Source organism: Lolium rigidum, chromosome 6 (assembly GCF_022539505.1).
Source record: "Lolium rigidum isolate FL_2022 chromosome 6, APGP_CSIRO_Lrig_0.1, whole genome shotgun sequence".
Taxonomy (NCBI): domain Eukaryota; kingdom Viridiplantae; phylum Streptophyta; class Magnoliopsida; order Poales; family Poaceae; genus Lolium; species Lolium rigidum.
The window spans coordinates 315,201,150-315,208,291 of record NC_061513.1 but is presented as its reverse complement, the minus strand read 5'-3'; positions in this window follow the sequence as shown (position 1 = coordinate 315,208,291).

Here is a 7,142-nt window from a genome sequence, read left to right as displayed (position 1 = left end):
CCGATATCTGGCCGAAGATGCCACCTACATCATCTTCACCTCCGAGCCCGAGGACAAGACGAGCCAGCAGAGCCGTTCCCTCGAGGTCAACGCGGTCATACCGCCGGTCCCCCGACACCTAAACTGGTCAGAGCAGGCCATCACTTTTGATCGCCGCGACACACCGGCTGTCCTTCCGAAGCGGGGCAGCTACGCCATGGTCCTCGACCCCACCATTGGCACGACTCGGCGCAGCGTGTGCTTCTCGCGCGTCCTCATCGATGGGGGCAGCAGCATCAACATCCTCTACCGCGACATCGCCCGCAAGCTAGGCATCCAAGAGGCCGAGCTGCGTCCCACCCCCACCGTCTTCCATGGCATCGTGCCAGGCCACTGCTGCCAGCCGATTGGCCGGATCACGCTGGAGGTGATGTTCGGGAAGCCGGACCACTTCCGCACCGAGCGAATCGAGTTCGAGGTGGTGGACCTCGTCAGTCCCTACCACGCGCTCCTGGGCAGGCCGGCCCTGACCAAGTTCATGGCGGTGCCCCATTATGGGTACCTAAAGATGAAGCTGCCTGGCCGGAAAGGGGTCATCACCATCGCCGGCGACTACCACCGCTCCATGGACTGCGCCACGCAAAGCTCCAAGATGGCCCAGACGCTGGTCATCGCCACCGAGAAGCAGCTCATCCACGACGCCGTTGCCTTGGCCAAAGCCGCGCAGACTGACATGCCGGCTGCAGGCAACCCGGCTGGGACGACTCACTTCCAGCCGTCCGACCACACCAAGAAGATCCTGCTGGACCTGGCGCAGCCGGACAAGTACGTCACCATCGATGCCGGCTTGAGCAAGAAATAGGAAAGCGAGCTCACCAGCTTCCTCCGTGAGAATCGGGACATCTTCGCATGGACTCCAAGAGACATGCCGGGTGTGCCGAGGGAGTTGGCTGAGCACCACCTCCACGTCCGGCCCGAAGCCAAGCCGGTGAAGCAGCCCCTCAGGCGCTTCGCCGAAGAAAGAAGGAAGGCCATCGGTGAAGAAATCGCCCGGCTGCTGGAAGCCGGCTTCATCATGGAAGTGCTGCACCCGGACTGGTTGGCGAACCCGGTCCTGGTACTGAAGAAGAACGGCTCCTGGCGCATGTGTATCGACTACACCAGCCTGAACAAGGCGTGCCCGAAGGACCCCTTCCCCCGCCGCGCATAGATCAAGTCATAGACTCGATCGCCGGCCGTGAACTGTTGTCTTTTCTAGATGCCTATTCGAGGCTACCACCGGATTCCATTGAATCCGGATGATCAAATAAAGACTTCGTTCATTACCCCGTATGGGGCTTATTGCTACACGACTATGCCGTTCGGCTTGAAAAACGCGAGCGCCACCTACCAAAGGTGCATGCAAAAATGCTTGCAGGATCAAATCGGCAGAAACGTTCACGCATATGTGGATGATGTCGTTGTAAAGACCAAGGAGACGACTACCCTCCTTGATGATCTGAGACAGACCTTCACCAATCTGCGAAGATTCCGGATGAAGCTCAACCCGGCCAAGTGCACATTCGGTGTGCCATCCGGCCAACTCCTTGGCTACCTCGTCTCTCAGCGAGGGATCGAAGCCAACCCGGAGAAGATCAGTGCCCTGGAGAAGATGGAACTGCCACAGTGCCTCAAGGACGTCCAGAAGTTCACTGGCTGCCGGGCTTCCTTGAGCCGCTTCGTCGGCCGGCCGGGGAGAAGGCACCGCCTCGTACCGCTTGCTAAAGAAGTCGGACAAGTACGTCTGGTCACCGCAGGCGGATGAAGCCTTCCATGACTTAAAGCGCGTGCTCTCAACCGCGCCAATCCTCGCAACGCCGGCTTCAATGGAGCCGATGCTGTTGTACATCGCTGCCACCAATCGAGTGGTTAGCGTCGTCCTGGTGGTGGAGCGCAAAGAAGACGGCAGGGAGCAGCTGGTTCAGCGCCCGGTCTACTACCTCAGCGAAGTGCTCTCCCAGTCGAAGCAGAACTACCCCCACTACCAGAAGGTCACCTACGGCGTGTACATGGCGACCAAGAAGCTCAAGCACTACTTCCAGGAGCATCCCATTGAGGTGGTTGCCACGACACCCTTGGCAGAAATCATTGGTAGCAAGGACGCCAACGGCCGGGTTGCCAAGTGGGCTCTGGAGCTAGCCGCCCACACCATCCTCTACAAGGCACGCACGGCCATCAAGTCGCAGATCCTAGCGGACTTCTTCGTCGACTGGGCCGAGATGCAGTACCTGCCGCCTGTGCCGGATTCCACACATTGGAAGCTGCACTTCGACGGCTCGAAGATGCGTAACGGCTTGGGAGCCGGCATCGTCATCACCTCTCCTAAAGGAGACTGGCTGGACTACGTCCTACAGATCCACTTCGCCGCATCCAATAATGTGGCGGAGTATGAAGCGCTCATCCATGGGCTGAAGCTGGCCAAGGAGATTGGCGTGCGTTGCATACTCTGCTTCGGCGACTCCGACTTGGTCATACAGCAAGCATTTGGCGACTGGGACGCGAAGGACGCCAACATGGCCTCGTACCGCTTCCACGTCCAGCAGCTGTCCGGCTTCTTCGACGGCTGCGAATTCCACCATGTGCCACGAGCAAACAATGAGGCGGCTGACGCCTTATCCAAGATTGGCTCAACCCGGCAAGCTATTCCGCCGGGTGTTGCCCTGGCGGTTCTCAAGAAGCCGTCCATCACACCGTCACCGGAGTCGGATTCAATATTCGTGCCGGCTGACCCGGGGGCTGCTCAGCCGAACCCGGGGGCTTCATCGCCCAAGTCGGGGGCTAACAAGCCAAACCCGCCGGCTTCCATGCCGAACCCGGGGACTTCTCAGTCCAACCCGAGGGCTTCATCGCCAAACTCGGGGGCTAGCAAGCCGAACCCGCCGGCTAGCAAGCCGAACCCGGCGACCATGCAGTCGAATCCGGAAGCTCCCACGCAGAAGGCGTTGTTGGTTAGCGTATTCGAGATAAGATGTGTACCTTCATGGGCACAAGAATTCCTCTCCTACCTCACCGACGGTGTGCTGCCTGATGATAGAGTCCAGGCCAGGCAAATTGAGAGAAGGGCCAAGGCCTATACAATCATCAACCACCAGCTGTACAAACGCAGCGTAAGTGGGGTGTTCCAGCGGTGCGTCGAGCCGGCTGAAGGGATTGAACTCCTACGGGAAATCCATCAAGGAGAGTGCGGCCATCACGCCTCATCCAGAGCCATAGTGGCCAAAGCCTTCCGACACGGTTTTTACTGGCCGACTGCACTCAGAGACGCAGAAGAATTGGTGAAGAAGTGCAACGGCTGCTAGCGCTTCGCAAAGAAGAGGCATTCGCCGGCTTCCGCCTTGAAAACCATCCCCATCACATGGACATTTGCCGTATGGGGTTTGGATATGGTGGGCCCATTCAGAACGGCGCGAGGCGGCATGACACATCTCTTGGTGATGATTGAAAAATTCACCAAGTGGATTGAAGCCAAGCCAATCAAGAAGCTGGACGGCTCCACAGCCGTCACATTCCTCAAGGAAATCATCATGAGATACGGCTACCCCCACAGCATCATCACCGACAACGGCAGCAACTTCTCCCAAGGCATCTTCTCTCGCTATTGCGATGAAATGGGGATCCGGATGGACCTAGCCTCCTTGGCGGATCCGGAGTCTAACGGACAAGTGGAGAAGGCCAACATCTTGATCCTAGCCGGCATCCGGCCACGGCTGGTGGAGCCGCTCGAGCGAGCAGCCGGCTGCTGGATTGAAGAGCTGCCCAGTGTATTGTGGAGCCTGCACACAACGCCAAACCGCTCAGTCGGCTACACACCATTTTTCCTCGTATACGGGGCCGAAGCCGTCCTGCCGACTGATATCGAACACGACGCGCCAAGGATCAAGCTCTACACAGAAGCTGAAGCTAAAGAAGCTCGCGAAGATGGAGTTGACCTGGTCGAAGAGGCCCGGCTGTTGGCTGCGTCCAGATCCACCATTTACCAGCAAAGCCTCCGACGCTATCACAGCCGGAAGGTCCAACCCTTAGCATTCTGAGAAGGAGACCTAGTGCTCCGGCTGATCCAGCGGACAGACGGACAGCATAAACTGCCATCCCCATGGGAGGGTCCCTTCATCGTGAGCAAGGTAGTAGGCAATGATTCCTACTATCTCATAGATGCCCAAGAGGCCAGAAAGAACAAGCCGGACAAGGCTGACGAGGAGACTAAACGTCCCTGGAATGTCAACTTGCTCCGCCCATTTTACACTTGAGAGCAGGAATGTATGTATCCCTTGTACTCCTTTTGTAAGCTATAAAAAAGCAAGCGCCAAGAGCGCCGTTTCCGACAAGTTTTTCGCGTACTCTACTTTGTTTCGCCGATTGGCTTACACCCTCTCACGCGGCCGGCTAAGTAACGTGATCCGGTTTCCGACAGCCGGCTTCCGATCCAGCTACAGACCGCAACCCGGCTGTCCGGCTAGCGGGAGTAAGGCCTAGGGAGCCGGCACACGAAAGACGGCTAAAGGAAAGAGTGAAAGCGAATTGACTTTCAACTTTTCAAAAAAGTGCCGAATTGACGAACTCGGCTCGTTCGACTGAAATACTATCGGCCTCACCCAGCGGCCCGCTCTTGAACCGGCGACGGATCGCAAGTCGGACGTACGATCGGCAAGAGCAAAGCCAAAGAGTGGGGCGGATGGGAAAAAGCGAACAAGTCGGAAGAAAGCAAGTCGGCACACAAATGATTAATAAACACATTAAAGTGTGACATAATAAAAGGATAATAATATTCATACATATGCACCCGGCATCCCGGGGATTTAATGGATTGTTTTGCAAAAGCAATGACTAAGACAGGAACATCTAAGCACCGGCTGGATTAGGACCAGCCGGGGGAGCATCAGCGGAGCCGGCTGCTGGGTCGTCCTCAAGCATGTCCTCCGCCTCCTAGTCTTCAACCTCCTCGCCCTCGTCTTCTGACGGCGGGTTCGGGTCCGGGATGAAGATGCCCTTGTCGACGAAGTCGGCGATGGCACAGGCTCGGGCAAGCCGGGATGTCTTGGTCTCGGCCGGGAGCGAGTCTTCCACGCCATCCCGCCGGCACTCAAGCTGCTCGAGGTCGACCTCGCTGTACCAGGAGAGCACGAAGGACAATGCCATGTCGGCTCTAGCACACGCGGTGGACTCCTTCCAGTCGAGGAAGCGGTCAGGTGCCCTCTCCAGCCAGGAGATGAGGTTGGAGAGGTCCTACGGCAACGTCTCCGTCGGCCACAGCAGCCGGATCAGCTCCTCCGCCGCCTTCCGGAGCTCCCAGCCGAGCTTAGTGATGGGCTCGATGCGGGCGGCCATGGATGCCATGTAGTCCTCCATGGTGAAGTACTCGGCGCTGCCCTCGCCGGTTGCCCGCCTCCTAGCATCGCGCGCAGCACCAACGGCTGCTAGCGCCGCCTCCTGCGCCTCTGGGAAGGCCGCTGCAAAGAAGAAGTGCGTCAGAAATCTATCAAAGCCGAAAAGGCTGAAAAATGCAAATTTTCGAAGTCCTAAAGTAAGCCTGGCGGCAGCCAGCATGAGCCGACTGCCCCCAGCCCAAAGATGGAGATTCCAAAGCTCTAAGTAGGCATGGCGGCAGCCGGCAAGAACCGACTGCCCCCAGCCCAAAGATGGAGATTTCGAAGTTAAAAAGAAAAGAAAAAAAGCCTGGCGGCAGCCGGCATGAACCGACTGCCCCCAGCCTAAAGATGGAGAGAGCGAAAAAAATCAGTTTCTGCCGCCGGCTGCCAACCTAAGCCGACAGACGAAAGCCGGCAAAGGGAAAGGAAGAAAGAAAATGCAGACTCACCCGCCAAGCCGCGGTTGAGCGCGCCAATCTCCTCTACCCACCGCTTGGCGGTGGCCAACAGCTCTACGGACTTAGCGGTCACCTCTTGGCGAAGCGCAAGCCACTGCTTCTCCACCTCCTCCAGCCGCTTGCTCAGGCCCTCCACCTTGTCCTCCTCAGTCTTCTTGAGGGCGGCAAGCTCCTTGAGGTGGTTGGCCTCTAGCCGGCATAGCCGCGCCAGTTCCCCCTCCGCCACCTTGAGCTTGGCGGCAGCGGACCGGCCCGCCTCCTCGTTCTCGGCGCATTGGGCGCGGGCGACCCGAAGATCCACCTCCAGTTGCGGAACCCTGGCGGCTTCAACTGTAGGTCGGCCGAAAAAAGCGTTAGCCAAACAAGATCAAAGAAAAAGAAATCAAGTCAAAAGGAAGAAAACCCTACCCTTGACGGCCTCCAGCTCGCGAGCCAAGGCGGCCCGCTCAATCTTTGCCTTGTGGTAGCGGGTGACGACCCGGTTGTACAAGACGGTACGCCGCTCCATAACCATATGAGAAGATGCATAATCAGATATCTAGGCGAAACCCGGACCGGCTCCAAGCAGCCGGCCCATGCCTCGGAGGGCTACCAGGATAGTAACAAAATTGAAAAACAGATAAGGCGCTTACCTTGTCAGCTTCCTCCAGCTTGGCGAGGTTGGCGGCGGTCTCAGCGGACCTGGCCTTGAGGTTGGCGAGGAAGCCGGAGAAGAACAGCTTCATCGGTGCCACGCCTGGATTCCCCTCCCGGCTGGTCACCTCGCAGGCGTCCGCGTTGTGCCACGCCTGCTCCATAGTGCCAGCCGAGCCAAGGCTGGAGTCGGAGGCGGACGCCACGTTCAGAAGCCGGGCGCCCTTGGCCACGTGAAGGCCCTCAAGCGGCACCGACGGGCCCTCCCTCCTCACCAGCGCCCGCGAGCCGGTGTCCCCTGTGCGCGCCAGCTCGTCCCTCGCTGGCTCCTGCCTAGCAGGCTCCTGCCTGGCTGGCTCCTCCCTTGACGGCTCCGAAGATGGAGGCGCCTCGAGCGAAGCAGTCGGCCCGGTAGGGGCAGCCGTCTCCGGCGCCTGAGGTGCCCCCTCCGGGCTCTCCTCTAACACCACCACACTGGGCGCGGCACCACCGATCCCAGTCGCAGGCGGCGCAGCCCCGCCGGCTCCGGCTCTGGTTGCAGGCGGCATGCCCCTGCTAGCTCCAGCCGCTGGGTCCAGAAGGTGGGCGCGATGCGGAAACATGTCGTCAAGAGTCGGCCGGCGCGCCGGCTCACCCTGAGCGCCGCAGCCAGGCGCTGAAGCAAGAG